At 44.6% G+C, this 21,220-nt stretch overlaps 1 protein-coding gene across 1 annotated transcript in view; it reads right to left on the bottom strand.

Moving 5' to 3' along the window:
- PRCP (prolylcarboxypeptidase) overlaps positions 1-21,220 on the bottom strand; it is a 74,715-nt gene that overhangs the window by 53,289 nt on the left and 206 nt on the right. The window lies entirely within an intron of this gene.

Here is a 21,220-nt window from a genome sequence, read left to right on the forward strand (position 1 = left end):
GTTTATCAGCGCAGCCCCCCCTCAGATCACCACACTGGACCACCAGGGATCGCCACGGAAGGGGCAACAAGGAGGAAGGAGCAAGGTATGTACCCCATGGCCATCCATATGTGCCCAATCTGTGCCAATCAATGCCCACAAATGGGCACCATTATGTTTCAGTTATGCCCAGCAATGCCACCAATAAGTTTCATCACTGCCACCTGTCAGTGTCCATCAGTGCCCACCTATCAGTGCCATCCTTATGTACCAATCAATGCCACCTATGAGTGCCCATCAGTGCCGCATACCAGTGCCGCCTATCTGTGCCACCTATCAGTGCCCATCATCAGTGCCACCGTATCAGTGCCCATCAGTGAAGAAGAAAACGTACTTATTTACAAAAAATGTTAAGAGAAACAAAGAAAAACTTGTTTTTTTTTTCAAAATTTTCAGTCTTTTTTTATTTGTTGCGCAAAAAATAAAAACTGCAGAGGTGATCAAATACCACCAAAAGAAAGCTCTATTTGTGGGAACAAAATGATAAAAAAATTTTTTGGGTACAGTGTAGCATGACCGAGACAGCGCTGAAAGCTGAAAATTGGCCCAGGCGGGAAAGTGTCCAAGTGCCTGGTATTGAAGTGGTTATTAAAAAAAAATAAATAAAAAAATAAATAAAAATAATAACCTTAACAATCCCCGATTATTCTCAGATCTCTCCTGGCTCTGCCCTGCTGCCGAGTGCCTCCCATGGCAGGCTGCCTGCTATTGGGGCACTTATGCAGGCTCACTCCCAAGCCGCACTCTCTGTCTCCACTGACAGTAGGGTTGCCACTTTTCCCCCCCAAGTCAAACCCGAACACTTTATTGGCACACAGCAATTTTTTTTATACATCCATTTTGCTAATAAATAACATTTCTAATCATATGAAGTTAAAAAAAAAAAAAAAAAAAAAAAAAGGGGAAGTAGTCCCCCTTTACATCAGGGTCCACAGAGTTCCCCTTTTACATCTGAACTCGCAGAGTTCACATTCACTGTAAGGGGGAGGACTCTGCAGACTCTGATATAAGGGAGATCTCTGGGAACCCTGATTTAAGGGGGGGGGGGGGGGAACACTGAGAACTCTGATGTAAGGGGGGGAACACTGTGGTCTCTGGTGTAAAGGAGAACTCTGGGAAGACAGATTTACCTTAATGTACTCACTCAGAGGCAGGAGAGAGAAGGGGGGAGACTTCAGTAACAGACAAGGATGGATGGTGAGCTCACTCACCCCCTTGGCAGTCAGCACCTCTCATCCCGATGCATCTGAGGCTGCTAGACTTCAAATTTCCGGCCCCCCCTTTCCTTTTCTGAGCCACAGCATCGGGGATTGGAGTGTGGGCAGACACAGAGGGGTAGAAGGAAGAGGTGCAGGTCGGGCCTGTGCTTTGTATAATTATATATATATATATATATATATATATATATTTTTTTTTTTTTTGGGGGGGGGGGGTGTTAGTGTTGGCTTTGGGCAGCATGAACGAGTAAAACAGACACGCTCAGCTTAGACAACTGTAGCCAGCAACCCTGCTGGGAAGCCATAGTCCAGTCTGAATAATGTGTCCGGGTTTCAGGCAGTCTGAAACCCGGAGGCATGATTCCAAACCCGAACTGTCCGGGTGAATCCCGGACAGGTGGCAACCCTAATTGACCGTGTGGCTCAGCCCCGCCCCCGCTCTTTCCTCACTGGTGTGATTGACATTGGCTCCTGCTTGTGTCTCTGAGCCAGTGAGGAGGGAGAGAGTGAGCATGCTGTCATACACGGTGCTCAGGTAAGTATGGGGGGGGGGGGTCTGTCTACACACAGAAGGTTTTTTACTTTAATGCATGAAGGTAAAAAACCTTCTGCCATTAGCACCACTTTATTGCTTTCATTTCAACTCAAGGGAAAGGACAAGGACACTGCATTTTTAGCAAGGTCGGATATTGTTTGCATTTATCCTGAAAAAATGAAAAACTAATGCAGCCACCACATCTAAGGACTGGTAAGCTGCAATAGATTACATTTTGTTCTAGGGTTTAGGTAAAAAAAAAAAAAAAAAAAAAAAAAAAAAGAAGTAGCTACTCCTGAAACAAAAGGGCTTTTGCTAATCTTTCTTGCCTGGCCATCATGCTGACCCTTTGGCCATCATAAATCAAATCACTTGTGCAAAACAAATTTGCAGATATGGTTATCAGTGTTTGCCCATGTACTTATCTCCTGACAGATTTACTTTAAAAATGTAATAGGCTTCACAGTAGTGGGCCTGGCAGCCAGATTTGTCAAGACATGGTCAACAGGATTAAACGTATCTTCATTTCCATGAAAGCGAACCTAATGAGAGCCAGATTCAAAAACACAAGTTTTAATGAACCTAAAAGAAAGTGGCCGAGACATCATTGGTTCATCACCCACTGACACTTTGGAAATTAAGTTGTCAAAATATTTGGTGAATCCAGGAGGTTAAAGGGTCATTTTCAGAGGTCTTGACCTCCAGATGTCTTGTCTTTGTTCTTAAAATGTTGTGGTATGGAAGCTTCAGCTGACCTCCCTTTTCTGCTCCAATATGAACTACAATCATCTGAAGGCACCTTAAAGTGGAGTTCCACCCACTTTTACAACTCTTCAGCATCCCTCACTAAACTGTGCACTGTAAACAAATTGGATATTTATTTTCTCAGCACCTACTGTATATCTGCTGTATTCATTTTTCACTTCCTCCTCCCTGGCCGCGGCCCATCGCATCATTTCCTGTTTGCAATGCCTTCTGGGAAGGAGTGGCAACTTCCTCTGACACTGCCGTTGCTATGTAAACCTGACCTAAAACCTATTACACTGCTTGTGCTGCACTGAGCATGTGCGAGATCTGCAAGGATGAGATCCAGGCAGAAATACAGTCTGGCTTCAGATGCCCACACTTAAGATGGCCACGGCCTGCTGTAAGTTTATAAAACAAACTACTGCTATGAACTAACAAAACAGACCTTAGTTTACAGACTAACTTTACTAGAATACATTAAGCTTGTGTATTATAGGGGTATTTTTATTTAAAAGCTATAATTTTGGCCGGACCACCACTTTAACCAGAGTTTTTGGTAGCTAGGAAGATTAAAAAAAAAAAAAAAAAAAAAAAAAAAAAAAAAAAGTCAACCGTCAAAAGTTCCGAAAACAGGCAACGAAAGGGTGAAGGTTGGAGTTGGTATTGAGAATCAGAAGTAGGTTAAAGATGTTGACTTGTGGCCAGCGAAGTTCAGACAACCAACCAAAAATAAAACTCCCCACATATGGCCACTAAAAGGCACCCTTAGGCCAATCATGCCCGAGTTTGCAGAAAATGCCAGAAAAAGAGGGTGCCTGGGAGAAAGGATCACTGGTTTGTATTATGACCAGCTGAGGCATCTGTGGTGGACCATGGTACATCCACGAACAGCCAATTATCAGAATTGGCAAGACTGGGCAAATCTGATATCCAATGAGCATTCTTACAGCTGTGTGACTTAAGCTGACCATAGTGACAACATTTTAATCCATCTATGGCCAGCTTTAGGAGTTTCCAAAATTATTAAAAAACTGCCACTAGATGGAGAATTGCCTACTGAAGCACAATTTCCAGTAAGAAGTGTTTAAACAAAGGATACCTTTAAATATCATTAAAGTATAATACAATGAACATGAAGCCCTTGCAGTAATGATGTCCATCCTGTCTGAGGAGCTTCCTCAGCTGAGGGAGATAGGAGGTAACAAAGAGGATTTCCTCATTTCACCCACGCTGTGCCTGTCAAGTACCGAGCAGGAAGAGACATTCTCCGGTTCATGCACACGATACGCTGAACTTACAAAATTACAGTGCCATAGGGTTGCATGGCAAGAGGTCCTGCAATTAGCTCAAGAATACCTACTGAACTAGATGGTAGAAAGCTGTAGAATGAACGTTCTACAAACATGCAGATTGTGTCAGTTGAACATTTAAATTTTGGCCTAGGAAGGTGGGGTTGTTGTAGTTTTAATTCTCAAACTCCAAGAGGGAAGAATAGGTATAGACCCCAGGGGGAACATGGCCAGTGGGGCCATACTGCCTTAGGACAGGAAACGCTGAGCATCTACATAGTGGCCTCATCTACCGACTCGTTCAGAGAGAATTATAACTCCCAAAAGTATCTGAAACCAAAAAAAAAAAAAATATATATATGTGTAGTTTTTGATAGGAGTGGTGAGAGGACAGAAGCCCTGTCAGGTTTTTACTGCTGTCTCTGTCCCCATTGGGGATACACCATCTCAATAAGTTCACCTTTGACAGAGGTTCTAACCCTTCACTGTCCAAAACTAATTTAAAAAAAAGTTTTGCCTTTAGTTATACTGTAAGTTGCGAGGTGGGGCCTCCATGGATCAAGCTTGCTTTTCCAGCACATCTCGCGGATGCCCGATTTGATTAAGGATTTGGAGAATTTGGAGGCCAAGCCAATACCTTGAACTCGTTGTGTACCTCAAACTATTCTTCAATTTCTCAGTCCAAGCCACCTTTTTCCATTGCTCCGTGGTTCAGTTCTGATGCTCACGAACCCATTGTGGCCACAGTCGGCACGGGCACCATGACCGGTCTGTGGCTACACAGCAAATTGCATTGCACCCCTCCTCCCAAATCACCCAATTCTCTGAAAGGATTGGATCCAGGCATGTTGGTTGGTAGGGCTCACTGTAACCATCTACACCAAATTAATATTCTCCCTCATCACTAAATCAGTAATAGTTATAAAAATTGTGAAAGGGGCTGGTCTGGTTACTATCCCAGTCAACATTTACAAATCACTAGGGAAGAAACAAAAACCCTTCCCTCCAATCAACTCTGAGCTCTCCTCACTGAGCTCTGCAGAGTGTAACTTCAGCTCTCCGCCTCCTTTTTCCTGACATCTCAGACAAGCTTTACAAATTAAAGGGCAACTAAAAAGGTTAGTTGTTGGTTTAAAAAGGACAAGTTCACCTTTCGTAACATGTTATTACACCCATATCCATGTTACAAACAGACCGACCGCCTCACGAATCCCCACCCCCCTCCCCTCCAAAAGCTAGTGGGGGGGGGGGGGGGGGAATCTTCTCCCTTCCCGCTAGCTGTCACAATTACAAAAAAATAAAAAACCACACACACACACACACACACACACACACCACCCTCCACATGGCTGGGGGGGAGCTCCACACATCCGGCCATGTCACTTATTCCCAGTGTCCGGCAGCCTTTGCGGCTGTTGGCTTGTAGTTTTCAACGAACAACCACAGCACTATGGAAGTTCAGTGTGGTGGTTCATCGAGTCTTCCTGTCAGAATGGAGAAAGGAGGAGAAATAAGCACTTTTTTTTACATGGAAAAAAAAAAAAAAAAAAAATTAAAAATGAAATAAAAAAAAAATAAATGGAGAAAGAAGGGGGAGAGGCATTATCTAGTGCATGCCACAGTATCCTTGGATGCCATCAAAATGTCCCTAACCCTGGAGAACATTAGGGCATCCTCTAGATTCGTAGGTGAATATATATTGTAGTGGCACTGGATTTCTAGAGATCAGAAGTAGGGGGCCTGAGGAGATTTCCAATTAAGGAGGAGTATGGCCTTAAATGCATAAAAAAATAATAAAAGATCTATCCGGGTTCTCATAGCTCTGGAAGTAGTCAATAAATGGACCAGAACCAGCATACAGACATCTAAAGCTGGAGGCAACGAGAAGTTCACAACTGAACGGATACACTTGGAAGCGTCTGCCCAAAAAAGGGACCGATAGCTAGACATTCCCAAAAACACATGTATGAAACTGTGAATTAAACTGGTCTACAACCACTTTAAGGTGTTACTACAGGAATCTTGGACAGTCACATGCGGCATGTAAACCAGTTAACAAAAACAGAACCAGCATACATAAAAGCACCAGCACAACCCACAGATAAGGGGGCACTTGGTTTGATGCCAACTGGACTCGATTTCCTTTCATTATGGAGATATTTTCAGTTTTTTTCTGTTGGGAGTCTTGGGACAGGGTGTCCAGGGAACTCGCCACAATTTGAACACATACAAAAAAAAAAAAAACGAGTTTTGGTTAGAGTATTTTGGGAGGTGAGATCTCAACTTTAAGATCCTTGGTGCCAAAGCACACTGAAAATCCCACAATGCATCCCTTAGCACCAGATTCCTAAAAGTCATGTGTACTACAGGCTCGGACAGCAGATTGCGACAAAGTTTGGAGATAGAGAGAATATATATATTCAAATTATTTTTCACCCAAGCTAAGCCTAGCTGTGCTCTACACCACAAGTCTCCATTGTCACATCAGCAGTCATAGTTGAACTTCTGGCCGTCTCTTCAGGGTGTGAAATCGCTCAGGAAACATGACACTGCTGCAGTCCCAGCTGGTGAAGAGATCAGGAGAGCTACAGATGGGACACCACTGAAAAGTAATTATCAGAACCCTTGGCACAAATCTCTTCATTGTCTTCAGATGAGAAAACAAAGCGTGATGAATCCCGTAAGAGCTCCCCTGTGGTTCCAGAACATCATTATGATCATACGGAGGGGGGACATCTGCATCACCACCTATTTAACAAGGCAAAGAGTAATGTGCGAAGTGCAACATTCTGAGAGAAAGAGAAGGTATACATTACCAAAAAGTATTGGGACGCCTGCCTTTACATGAACTTTAAATGGCGTCTTAGTCCATAGGGTTCGAATTGGCCCACCCTTTGCAGCTATAACAGCTTCAACTCTTCTGGGAAGGTTGTCCACAAGGTTTAGGAGGGTCTATGGGAAAGTTTGACCTTTCTTCCAAAAATCACATTTGTGAGGTTGGATGAGGAGGCCTGGCTCGCAGTATCTGTTCTAATTCATCCCAAAAGGTGTTCCATCATGTTGAGGTCAGGACTTTGTGCAGCCCAGTCAAAATTCCTCCACCCCAAACTCGCTCATCCCTGTCTTTGTGCACAAAAGCAAGGTCCATAGTCATGTTAGAACAGGAAGGGACCATCCCCAAAACTATTCCCACAAAGTTGGGAGCATGAAATTGTCCAAAATGTCTTGGTATGCTGATGTCTTAGGCCCCTTTCACTGATACGCTTTGCAGGCACTAAAGTGCTAAAAATAGCGCCTGCAAAAGCGCCCTGAAAGAGCTGCTCAATTCACTCCAATGTGAAAGCCCCGAGGGCTTTCTCACTGGAGCGGTGCGCTTGCGGGGCGGTCTAAAAAGTCCTGCAAGCCGCATCTTTGGAGCGCTGTATTTACCGCTCCTAAAGTGCCCCTTCCCATTGAAAACAATGGGGCAGCGCTCCAAACCTGCCTGCAAAGGGCCGCTGCAGCGGCCCTTTGTGGGCGGTTTTAACCCTTTTTCGGCCACTAGCGGGGGTTAAAACTGCCCCGCTAGTGGCCGAATAGCGCCACTAAATATAGCGCTGCTTTACCGCCAGCAACACTTCAGTATGAAAGTAGCCTTAAGATTTCCCTTCACTTGAACTAAGAGCCAAGCCCAACCCCTGAAAAACAACCCCACACCATAATCCCCCCTCCACCAAATGATTTGGACCAGAGCACAAAAGCAAGGTCCATAAAGACATGGATGAGCGAGTTTGGGGTGAAGGAACTTGACTGGCCTTCACAGATCTATTTTCTGGAGGAAATTAAACTGAAAACGTATTCTTGCATTTAACTCTATACTGCCTTGCTAAGTTAGCCTGATCCTGAAAAGGTTATTCCCCTTCCCCCAAACCAGAAAGGAGGATATGAAAGAAAACTTGCAGATTACATATAACAGAAGGCAGATTCAGTTCTCTATTGGCCTACCACACACACATTGTACGTTGCTGCACTGGTAAGCTTAAAGCGGAACTTGCCTCCTCTCCAACGGCCCAAATAACTACTGGACTTCAAAACATAAAAGTGGGTACAAGGTGACCTGAAGAGGGCTGTGTACAGGAAATGTCCTCACAGTGTGAAAAGACACTACAATGAATGGGAGGAGGTTTTCAGGCGCTTTGCAGAGGCCATTTCTAGCACTAAAGCGCCTAAAAACCACCCCAGTGTGAAAGTAGTCTTAGCGTTACTTACGATTCTACTTTCTCCTCTCCTTCTCTGTTGGGGTTGACCAAGGTTCTGTTCTTGGGCCTCTCCTAGTCTCAATCTACACCTTCTCCCTGGGTCAGCCTCCCATGGGTTCCACCACCATCTCTTTGCTGACGACACCCAATATCTCTCTACCCCTCAGCTCATTCCCTGTGTCTCCTCACTGATCATTAATTTACTAACCAACATATCAGTCTGGATGTCACACCATTTTCTCAAACTCAGTCTATCCAAATCCAAGCTCACAATATTTCCTCCCCCCACATGCCCCATTACCCTGATCTCTCTGTCAAGATCGTTGGCACAACTAACAGCCCATCCGCGCATTCCAAGGTTCTAGGTGTAATCCTGGACTCTGATCTATCCTTTAGGCCCCACGTCCAAATCTTGCTGCCACAACCCCCCCAACGTCGCCAAAATACATCCCTTTCTAACCAATGACACCACAAAGCTCTTATATTTACTCCCCTGGTCATCTTTCTCCTCGACTACTGCAACTCCCTCCTCATTGGCTTTTCATAGGCCATCCCCCCCTCCAGTCCGTTATGAATGCTGCTGCCAGGCTCATCCCCATCACCAACCGCTCAGTGTCCGCTACCCCTCTCTGCCAATCCCTCCATTGGCTTCCACTCATCCAACAAATTAAATTCAAAATACTAACAATAACTTACAAAGCCATCCACAACTCGGCCCCCCAGCTCTAGCGCTAACCTAGTCTCAAAATATTAACCCAAATCTTTCTCTTTCCTCGTAAGACCTCCTGCTCTCTAGCTCCCTCATCAACTCCTCCCATGCTCGCCTCCAGGACTTTTCCAGAGCCTCTCCCATCCTATGGAACTCCCAACCCCAATCTGTCCGATCATCTCATACTCTGTTTGCTTTTAGACGATCCCTTTATAAAACATCTCTTCAGAGAAGCTCATTCTGTCCCCACCTAACAACTGTACTTTTATTTTCTCCATCCGATCATCCCCCACAGTTATTACCTTTTGGAACACTTGACCCTCCCTCTTAGAGATTGTAAGTTCTAATGAGCAGGGCCCTCCGATTTGTTAAATTGTATGGTCTGCCATACGTACACATTGGAGTTTATTTACTAAAGCCGGAAAGTGCAAAATCAGGCTCACTTCTGCATAGAAACAAATGAGCTTCTAACCCCAGCTTGTTCAATTAAGCTATGGTAATAAAACCTGGAAGCTTATTGGTTTCTATGCAGAAGTGAGCCTGATTTTGCACTTTCCAACTTTAGTAAATAAACCCCATTGTGTACTTAGAAGTGGGGTATGTATGTATATTGTATATTATTTATTTATTTTTATTTTTTTTATTTCTTAATAATTGCAGTGGTAATAACTTGTGAACAACTAAATAATGGTGATTATTCAATAAAGTGTCCAAACAGGAAGAAATCCTTGAAATTGTGTCTCTTGGGGTGATAGATGAACATAAACGCCCAGAGTGCACTTTCCATGGTGGAAGGTGCACTTTTGGTGTTTGTCATCTATCAGATGATACAAGGCAGGATGGATCCATGGAGACAAGTACACACTATAGAGGGATATTGCTTTGTTCACATCTCAGGTCTGAGGTTTACAACCACTTTTGGATTGAGTAGAGAGAATCTGTGTCCCATTAGCAGAATTTCCTTCACTTCCTATGGTGTAGGCATTTTTACAGGGGAGCAAAATAAAAGCTAGGTTCTAATCCTTCCTTACTAGAACACAGAGTGCACATTCTTTAATGATTACTTACTGACACTTACTTTATCGTTAATACGGGTCAGATGTTCTTCCCTGCTGAGTAAGTGTTTACCTACATTACACATCAGTGTGCAGAAAGATCACACGGCTGGCTGGAGATATTCCAACTGAAAAACAAGTGGCAGACTGAAGAACTACTAAAGCAGGGGTGTCAAACTCAAATTCATTCATCGGGGGGCCACATCAGCAAAATGGTTGTCCTCAAAGGGCCAGTTGTATATCTTAAGCCTCGTACACATGATCGGATTTTCGCCCAGGAATTGTGTGATGACAGAATGTTTGCCTTAAAATTCAACCGTTAGTACGCTCCATCAGACAACGGTTTCCAACTTTCAGCCAAACAATGGTTGGATGGCAGGCTACTAAATTTTCTGCGGACAACGGTCTTATGCGGTTTGTTAGATCAACTATTGTTTGCATTAGATCTCACACAGAGGATGCAATATTAACAGTTATTTGCTGGGGGGGGGGGGGGAGAGAATAGTTCTTCAGCGGGTGCCTGTAGTCTCTCCTCACACCTCCGTTCACCTCCCTGCCTCATGGTGATCTCTCCTCAGACCAACAAGCTTAAGTCTTTAGCTAGTCCCCCCTTCTTGCAAAAGTAGGCTAGGCCTACTTTGCACGTTGTAGTTCCGCCCCATGTAGAAATGAATGGGGCCAGTTTTGTGAGACTTCAAGTCCTGTGGTCCTCTGCTGCTGCTTGATTGGCTCCCTCTCCCTGCCAATAGGGACACAGAGAAGAGAGCAGAGTGGGCGGATGCCTGTGAGTAAGCACCACTCAAGGAAGAGGAGAGGGAGAAATCCCCCACAGGCGTGCTCCCCCTCAGCGAGTGCCTGTGTCAGTGTCTATGCAGTCCAGCGGTCGCTGGCAGGAGGTACAGGACCACAGGTGACAGAGCAGCCCCCGCTACACACTCCCCCCCCACCAAAGAACCTTTGGTCCGTCAAAGGAGGTAAAGAATCTATGACCTGTTACATGCTTTTGATACACACACGGGGAAAAAAAAAAAAAAAAGTTAGTGCACAGGAAACCATACAATTTACATCTGCATAAAACCCTGGCAAAGGAACATCCCAACAATTTGCATAGGAGGGGAGGTTGTCCTGCCTACAGGCCCTGGCATTTGAGGCAGCCACAGAATCTCTCTTCATCCTTGCTGTTTTCGCTGGGATCTTTTATGTGAAATATCTCTGAAATTATGTGAGATCTAACATTAAAACTACTTGATCTTACCAGAGCTAATGAATATCTATTAGCCTGAATGATTTTTGGTCAGAAAATTTGATAAGTGGGGTCAGCCCCCCCTGATTAAACCACTTAATAAGTCTCTATGTGAGATCTAACGTTACAACCACTTGATCTTACCAATAGCTTCCGTTTTGGTCAATTTTTTGATAAGGGGGGCTGATGACGGGTTATCCCTCCCACCAATTAACTGTTATTTTTGCTTCTTCTGTGTGAGATCCAACAAAGATCTAACAAACTGCATAAGATTTTTTCAAAAATGTTGATATGGGGGGGGGGTTGGAAGCTAACCCGGCAGAGATCACAATGCATTTTATTACAATGCTGGAACTGGTCATAATACGATAGGAAACGCAGAACCTGTCACTAAACAGATTTGGAAATTATTACAGCCCTGCAGTAAATTAGAAATCCTGGAAATATATAAAAATAATATACAGCCGACCTGAAAGCTTTTTTTTTTTTTTTTTTTTTTTTACTCCTGCAAAACCCTGTATACTGGTTTACAATGTCCACGATTGCTCGCAGCGAGACGATTAGCGGACGCAGAGAGGAAGCGAGTTTGGTTTCCTGCTCGTGTTTGAAAGTTGTGTCTGCAGTGTGACCTCCTGATTAGCAGTGCATAAAAATATATCATTTCACTGGCAGCAACTAACAAGTACTTCCTTATTTTACCCAATTGCCAAACAGAGTCCATTGTTTCTCTGGAGAGACCATTGTTTGTATTAGGCTATTAAAATCCTCATTCAACGACTGCCAAGTACATTAGCTACACTAATCAGGAGAACAATGAGGAGCCCCCGGTACAAAACGGTTTTTATTTTTCCTCTAGTATGACATAACACTAGCAAAAAAAAGTCTTATTGTATACCCAATTAATGGGAAACCCAAAGCCTTTACAGTAGGCATTCAGTCGTGAAATTAAGTGTTCATTTAGGGAGTAAGACTGTTGTGTTATTCATATTTTCATTATTTTATTGATACATTATTGGATACACCAGACAGTGCAGTCAGCATACATGTTGAACTACTACAAGACACCTTGTGCACCACACAGGGAAGCCTGGATGGAAAAGGGTCTGCTTGGTGATGCACCTAGTTTAAATCAATGGACAGTTTTATTAGTATTTTATTGCAAACTAGCATCAGAATAGAAGGTAGCGCTGCAGATACGGAAAACTGGATAGATATGGAAGGAGTAAAAATACCGCCTCGAGGTCAGCCTGGCTCAACTTTAACATAGAGGAACCCTTGAAATAACTTTCCGCTAAAATTTGCTATATCTACAACTCATGATACATTAGTGTGATGGTCAGTAGGAAGAATGCCCCTTAAACTTGGAAAGAATGACCCCTTTACAGATAGCTAAAGACAGGAGTAGGCAACCTTGGCCCTCCAGCTGTGGTGAAACTACAAATCCCATCATGCCTCTGCCTCTAGGAACCATACCTGTGATTGTCAGGGTCTTGCAATGTCTCATGGGACTTGTAGTTTCAAAACAGCTGGAGGGCCGAGGTTGCCTATCCCTGCTAAAGAGATAAATGGTGCTAGTGGCAAGTTATCAGAGAGGCAGGAGCTGCTCATTGCTCAGAGAACCTCTAGCAACCTCTGGAGGAACCCTAGGGTTCCATGGATCCCAGGTTGAGAAACCTTGCTCTAGATACATGTATAAAAAAATAAAAAAAAAAAAAAAAAAAGAGAAAAAGAAGAGTTGTTGGGATGCCTCCTTAGGATACACACTTGAAATTAAGTGGGGCCGGGGACGGCCCCCTCTCCGCCTGCCGCTGACTGGTGAGGGTGCAGACTGCGAGGTCTGTCCAGGCCCAAAGCATGCTGCAAAAATAGACCAGCCGCCGCACACCTCACCCAGCCCAAGTGGTGAGCAGGTAAAAACAGCCTCAGCTTGATTCATCCAGGCCACGTCCCCAACATGTTTCGCCCCACCTTGGGGGTTAATCATGGAGATCTGAGTAAGGTGTGCGGCAGCTGGGATACCTTTTCCTATTTCTGCAAGGGGAACCAGATATTTGACCCATCCGGCTTAATACTTACAGCAGCTAGGGAGATGCGAAGAGCGACATGTGAACAGTGCTTTTGTGGACTGTGTTTTTTTTTTTTTTTTTTTTTTTTTTTTTTTTTTAAAGCCCCCCCCCCACCAGAGTCTTTTGGTAAATTACTCAAAGTGGAAGTCCAGTCAAAAAAAAAAAAAAAAATCCCTATTAATAGTATTGTGATTATCGTTAGATTTGATATTAGTCATTTTCTGGCTAGCTGATTGTTTAGCTTAGAAAGTCTAATCTAAATAACACAGGAAGCGTGCAGAGAACACAGGACAGCTCTGAATTTCTGACAAGATATATTTTTTTTTTTGCACCTAATAAACATAAAACAAAAAAAAATTTTTTTTTTTTTTTTTTTTTTTTTTTGAGATAGAGATGATAGAGAGATGATAGAGAGATGATAGAGAGATGATAGAGAGATGATAGAGAGATGATAGAGAGATGATAGAGAGATGATAGAGAGATGATAGAGAGATGATAGAGAGATGATAGAGAGATGATAGAGAGATGATAGAGAGATGATAGAGAGATATCCCACCAAAAGCCCAGACACACTTAAGGTATATGTAAAATGTTAGTAAATGTTAAATTTCTTGAGATGCTTAAAAAGTTATGTGCAGACTAGGGATCGACACTTTTTTAGACGTATCGGTCGAAAAAAATATAAGAACTGCCCCCCACTGTTTATTTACTTTGACCACTCAATTGCCTGGGAGGGGGGCAGATGTCAGGGCTCCCCTTAGTCTAAAAGGGGCTTCCAGATGCCTACAAGTTCTCCCCACATCCAGACAGAATGTGGGGAGGACTGTGGCTACCCTACAACATGGAGACAAGGTACCTTACAAGAAGAGGGGGACGGGGGTAGCTTTAGCAACTTCCTTCCACCCCTTACAAAACATTGAAAGGTACTGTTTGTGGCCCTGTCTGGTCTAGGAAGGGTGGACCACTTGCTAGTTGTCCTCCCTTTCCTGGACACCCAAGCTGCATGCCTGGATAAGGGTCTGGTTACAATATTAAGAACAACCCACGCTTTGTTTTTTGTTTTTTTTTTTAAATCAAAGAGAACTACATTGCACTTGTAACACCATGTGTATCTTTAGAGCCCATTCACACAGGGGCAACTTTGGATCCCACTTCAAGCCGCCCCTAGTCGCCTCAAGCCGCGCTACATGAAAAAAAAAAAAAAAAAAGTGAATGTATCCGTCTTAATGAACACTACTGCAGTCGCTCCGACTTCAGAAAAGGTTCCTGTACTACTTCAATCCGATTAGAAGGTGACTTGTACTCATTGATTTCAATGGAAGTTGCCTCCAAGTCTGTTCATACTGAGGCAACTTTACAGGAAGCAGAAAGGAAACAGAAAGTGATTTCCTTCACTAAACAGCCAGCCGCCTCCTTCTCACACACAACTGATAAGCTCTGATTGGCCACTTGTAAAGTTCCCTGTCCTGGAGGTGACTTCAAGTTGTGTTGTAAGTCGTCTCAAGTCGCGCTGTGATACATACTCAAGTCGTGTCCAATTTGCCCCCCAAAGTTGCGCTGGAAGTCGTGTTGCCCCTGTGTGAATGGGCTCTTAAGGCATCCCCCAAGCAAGCAATTTAAAGAATTTGGGCTTTTTCAGTGTTTCCCTATCCCAGGGGTGAGCAATCCCCCAGCACTGGTGACGCCAGCGGCACGCAAAGCCTCTTTTGCCGGCACTCGACTCCCTCCTCATCAGCAGAGAGCAGCACAGGGAAGTGTCAGGGAGACACTAATGCATTTCAATCTCAGAATTCCCCACACCGCACTAAGGAGGAGGTACTGCACCCCCACACATTGGAAAAGATGGGAAACGTGGTTTGGTTCTCCAACTTTGCTGTAGCTGCGATTGTCAGCTTTTGTGATGGGGAAGAGATTGGGTGCAGTTCTGCTGGGGGGGGGGGGGTCCCTGTTTCGAGGAAGAGGATTGTCATTGGCCACTGCTAAAGCCAAATCACAGTCCTGTCCACCATCTGGAGGATAATGTCTCGCTTGGTTGCCACTACCAATCTCAGAAAGAAGGGATTTCACTGCGATTGAGAGAACCACAATCAGGTGACAGTTTGTGGAATTACTGTTGAGCTTCTGGGAACTTTGTTGAAATGATTCCTGAACTTTTGTGTCACTTACTACTGAACCCCGGCACTCTGTGTCCCTTTAAGTCACAGCCAGTATTCAGCGCAAAGAAAGTCACACCCAACTTTTGCTGCAGCGCAAAGCACCACACTTTTTCTCAGCTGCGGGGCCCCAATAATGATCCTGCACACAGGCCCACTGCTTTCAGAAAATGCCCCTGACCTGGGCTCATCCATTCCAGATGCTTGTATGTGACATCACATACATCACATACATCCCATACATCATATACATCACATACATCACATACAAGCACGTGGTCTGGATTGGAGAGGTGGATCAGCAGGATGAGTGTGCCAGGACAGGTAGATGTGTCTCATCTCTGCTTCCTGTCACCACTCTGCATATCACATATATTATAGATGAGAAGGGGGTTACAGTGTTGGGCCAGATGTGCAGGGGGGGGGGGGGGGGGGTAGTGCAGTGGGACAGATGTGAAAGGTGTAGTATTGGTGAGACAGATGAGCATGGGGTTACAGTGGTGGGGCAGATGTGCAGTAGTGGGAGAGATGAGATGTGGGTTCAGTGGTGTGAAAGAGGAGCGGGGGGGGGGGTGTTCACTTTTGGGGCAGATGAGAAGGGGGTTCAGGGGTGGGACAGATGTGGAGGGGGGGGGGTACAGTGGTGGGACAGATGAGAAAGGGGGTACATTGGTGGGGCAGGTGAATTGGGGTTGATCTGAAGCATGAGAGTGCAGGATGTTAATTTCTCACTACTAAACTAGTTTACAGCATTTACTTTATATATAAAAAAAAAAAAAAAAAAAAAAAAAAAACACACCACACACACACACACACCTTTTCGTGATTGCGAGTGTGAAGTTGACATTTTTTTGTTACGAAAATCGGCATGCTCAATGTCTTTGAAAACATTTTTCAGCACACTGTGCTCTAAAGGTTGCCCACCCCTGGCCTATAATTTGCCAAAAAGACCCTCTCTCTACATAGCTGCCAACTGTCCCGGATTTCCCGGGACATTCCCGGGACTTGGACTTCATTCCCGGATTTGTGGTGTCCCGGGAAATGTCCCGAAAAATCCGGTTCCCGTTTTTGAAACCGCCGCCGCTAGAGGCTGCCATTTTGTGGAAGTTCAGGAAGACGGCTGGGGGGGGCTAGACAAAGCTTCTGCGTCGCCGCCCACCCCCTGCCCCGCTCCGCCTCGGCCCGCCCCGCTCCGCCCCGGCCCGCCTACCCCCCGCCCCGCTGCCAGTCTGATATGGAAAGGGGCGGGGGTTCTAGGTGGGGGGGAGCGCGTGGGACACCTGATGTGAGTGGGGGGGGGGCACTGGGGACTCCTGATGTGAGTGGGGGGGGGGGGGGCACTGGGGACACCTGATGTGAGGGGGGGCTCCGCCGGGGACTCCTGGTGTGAAGGGGGGGCTCCGCCGGGGACTCCTGGTGTGAAGGGGGGGCTCCGCCGGGGACATCTGACGCAAGGACGGACGGCTGGTGGCAGGCGACGTGGCTGGTGACACGCTCAGGGATCCCACTGATTCTGCATTATGGTGAGTTGAATGATTTCATTTTATATTACAATATAATAATAGAAATAATGCGCTTCAATCATCCTGACACCATAACAACCATGGTGCCGGGATGATTGAAGTGCTAACACCAGGTGTTTGGAGTATCTTTATCTGCTGATTGTTAAACTTTCTAGAATACACATATTTTTATTGTGTAGGATCTGGGGCTGCTGTCCCGTCATTTCCCTCTCTCTCCCCCTCTCCATCCCTCATTCATTTCAGACTCTAACCACACCCTCTAGAGCCACGCCATTTAAGCCACGCCCACAGTTTCACGTAAATCACGCCCATTTTTCGCCGCACTTGTCTATTTTTGCTAGGCCATGCCTGCTGATGAATGCCCCGCCCCATAATTATTGGACAGCTCCGCCTACAGCCACAAAAGTGTCCCACATTTTTTTTTTTACAATGTTGGCAACTATGTCTCTATTGAATGGTATTTTTTTAAAGGTTTTCTTTTGTATTGGCACCCCATGGCAGTGCTCAGTTCTCTTTTTTTTTTTTTTTTTTTTTAAACAGCTTGCCTTTTAGCCTTGGAAAAAATAGTAACATAATATATAGCTAGCTTTGTCTCCAACAGACTTTAGTGGGAACGGACACTCGGTTCAAGGAGGAGTAGACTTCCCACTGGATTTCCTGAACCTCCTGCAAACTGAACCCAGCGCAGTTTTCTCATCCGTACTGATGACCAAGTCTGATACATATATACTAGAATGGGTTCAGACCGTATAACGCAATACACTAAAAAAAGGGTTGCCAAAAGACAGTGGGATGCTAAAATAATCTCAGCCTAGGTACACATATATGCGTTGCAGGAAACACGTTTTCCGAACTGTATTACCCTGTGTGCCAGGGCCAATGAGAAAGCTGTACAGCCTCATCTTGTCCTTAGATGCAAGACAACCCTTGTAACCCTGATGATAATGTCACCAAAGCACCCAAAAATGTTATATTATATACATACACACACACACATACAGACCCCCTTAAATGTTTCACTCTTTGTTATATTGCAGCCATTTGCTAAAATCATTTAAGTTCATTTTTTTCCTCATTAATGTACACATAGCACCCCATATTGACAGAAAAACACAGAATTGTTCACATTTTTGCAGATTTATTAAAAAAGAAAAACTGAAATATCACATGGTCCTAAGTATTCAGACCCTTTGCTGTGACACTCATATATTTAACTCAGGTGCTGTCCATTTCTTCTGATCATCCTTGAGATGGTTCTACACCTTCATTTGAGTCCAGCTGTGTTTGATTATACTGATTGGACTTGATTAGGAAAGCCACACACCTGTCTATATAAGACCTTACAGCTCACAGTGCATGTCAGAGCAAATGAGAATCATGAGGTCAAAGGAACTGCCTGAAGAGCTCAGAGACAGAATTGTGGCAAGGCACAGATCTGGCCAAGGTTACGGGAAAAAAAAAAAAAAAAAAAAAAAAAAAAATATTCTGCTGCACTTAAGGTTCCTAAGAGCACAGTGGCCTCCATAATCCTTAAATGGAAGACGTTTGGGACGACCAGAACCCTTCCTAGAGCTGGTCCTTCCGGCCAAACTGAGCTATCGGGGGAGAAGAGCCTTGGTGAGAGAGGTAAAGAAGAACCCAAAGATCACTGTGGCTGAGCTCCAGAGATGCAGTTGGGAGAAAGTTGTAGAAAGTCAACCAACACTGCAGCCCTCCACCAGTCGGGGATTTATTGCAGAGTGGGCCGACGGAAGCCTCTCCTCAGTGCAAGACACATGAAAGCCCGCATGGAGTTTGCTAAAAAAAAAAAAAAAACCCCACACACCTGAAGGACTCCAAGATGGTGAGAAATAAGATTCTCTGGTCTGATGAGACCAAGATAGAACTTTTTGCCCTTAATTCTAAGTGGTATGTGTGGAGAAAACCAGGCACTGCTCATCACCTGTCCAATACAGTCCCAACAGTGAAGCATGGTGGTGGCAGCATCATGCTGTGGGGGTGTTTTTCAGCTGCAGGGACAGGACGACTGGTTACAATCGAGGGAAAGATGAATGCGGCCAAGTACAGGGATATCCTGGACCAAAACCTTCTCCAGAGTGCTCAGGACCTCAGACTGGGCCGAAGGTTTACCTTCCAACAAGACAATGACCCTAAGCACACAGCTAAAATAACGAAGGAGTGGCTTCACAACAACTCCGTGACTGTTCTTGAATGGCCCAGCCAGAGCCCTGACTTAAACCCAATTGAGTATCTCCGGAGAGACCTAAAAATGGCTGTCCACCAACGTTTACCATCCAACCTGACAGAACTGGAGAGGATCTGCAAGGAGGAATGGCAGAGGATCCCCAAATCCAGGTGGGGCTTCTACTAAATACTGAGCAAAGGGTCTGAATACTTAGGACCATGTGATATTTCAGTTTTTCCTTTTTAATAAATCTGCAAAAATGTCAACAATTCTGTGTTTTTCTGTCAATATGGGATGCTGTGTGTACATTAATGAGGAAAAAAAAAAAAAAAAATGAACTTAAATGAGTTTAGCAAATGACTGATATTGAGAGAGATAGATAGATATATATACACACACACATATACACACACTCTAATAATATATATTTTCTAATAATTATAAAAGTGCAGGACTTGTTCACATGTGCTTTGCACAATTACTACCTTACTATTAGTAATTACTATTACTATTGTGCTTACACAATTTCTACCATGGCTGCAAAGCATACCATCAGGGCCGTGACATGTATAAAGCCCTAGCTACTGCCTCTGTGTTTGAGCCTTGGAGTGCACACCCTAATGCAATAGGCGGCACAAACTTACACTATATTACCAAAAGTATTGGGACGCCTGCCTTTACACCCAATGAACTTTAATGACATCCCAGTCTTAGTCCGTAGGGTTCAATATTGAGTTGGCCCACCCTTTGCAGCTATAACAGCTTCAACTCTTCCGGGAAGGCTGTCCACGGGAATGTTTGACCATTCTTCCAGAAGCACATTTGTGAGATCAGGCACTGATGTTGGATGAGAAGGCCTGGCTTACAGTCTCCGCTCCAATTCATCCCAAAGGTGTTCTATCGGGTTGAGGTCAGGACCTTGCTTTGTGCACTGGTGTGCAGTCATGTTGGAACAGGTAGGGGCCATCCCCAAACTGTTCCCACAAAGTTGGGAGCATGAAATTGTCCAAAATGTCTTGGTATGCTGACGCCTTAAGAGTTCCCTTCACTGGAACTAAGGGGTCAAGCCCAACCCCTGAAAAACAACCCCACATCATAATCCCCCCCTCCCCCCACCAAATGATTTGGACCAGTGTACAAAGCAAGGTCCATAAAGACATGGATGAGCGAGTTTGGGGTGGAGGAACTTGACTGGCCTGCACAGAGTCCTGACCTCAACCTGATAGAACACCTTTGGAATGAATTAGGAGCGGAGACTGCCAGCCAGGCCTTCTCATCCAACATCAGTGCCTGACCTCCTAAATGGGCTTCTGGAAGAACGGTCAAACATTCCCATAGACACACTCCTAAACCTTGTGGACAGCCTTCCCAGAAGAGTTGAAGTCGTTACAGCTGCAAATGGTGGGCCAACTCAATATCGAACCCTACGGACTAAGACGCCATTAAAAGTTCATGTGGCTGTAAAGGCAGGCGTCCCAATACTTTTGGTAATATAGTGCGCGTTTACAGGAATCTGAGGACGGCTGCAATGCTTTCCAGGCTCCTTGAAGGAGAAAAAATAAATATATATATATATATATATATATATATATATATATATATATATATATTCCCCCCCCCCCGCAAAAATATGTGCATTTATTTATTTATTTATTCCCCCAAAAGGTGACCTTATCTGAGAGGCAAAAACTGCTCATTGCTCAAGGACCCCCTAGCAACCTCTGGAGAAGACCAGGGTACCATGGAACCCCGGTTGAGAAACTCCGCACGAATGTATGGTGAACTATAGATAGAATTATTAGCAGAGGCTCCCCGAGACTGAAACATTACTTCGAGGGTTACTCCATGTTAAAAAAGGCTCTTCTAGGAAAAAAATAAATCCCCGACTCTCCGTAGAGAAGGTGTCACCTGTACAACAACTAGACTAGAAACTAGAACTAGAAAGGACGGCACCCAATCAGAGTCAGCTGAGGCCAATCATCTGCTGACTATCAGGAAATAAGCCACAGAAAAAAAGAGAATGAAATGTCAGCAGAGACAAAGGAAGAAATATTATGTCCTGCAAAAAAAATCTTGCGAAATCCAGAAGACGCAAGAGACTCGTGATCACCTGAGACGTCACGTTAACCCTTCTGAGGGTCGTAGCCTCTTGAAATAAGCACTTTGCCAAATTTAAAGTGTTGACATGGATGTGATCAATGTTCTCCCCTGTCCATCCCTT

Source organism: Aquarana catesbeiana, linkage group LG02 (genome assembly GCF_042186555.1).
Source record: "Aquarana catesbeiana isolate 2022-GZ linkage group LG02, ASM4218655v1, whole genome shotgun sequence".
NCBI classification, from domain to species: domain Eukaryota; kingdom Metazoa; phylum Chordata; class Amphibia; order Anura; family Ranidae; genus Aquarana; species Aquarana catesbeiana.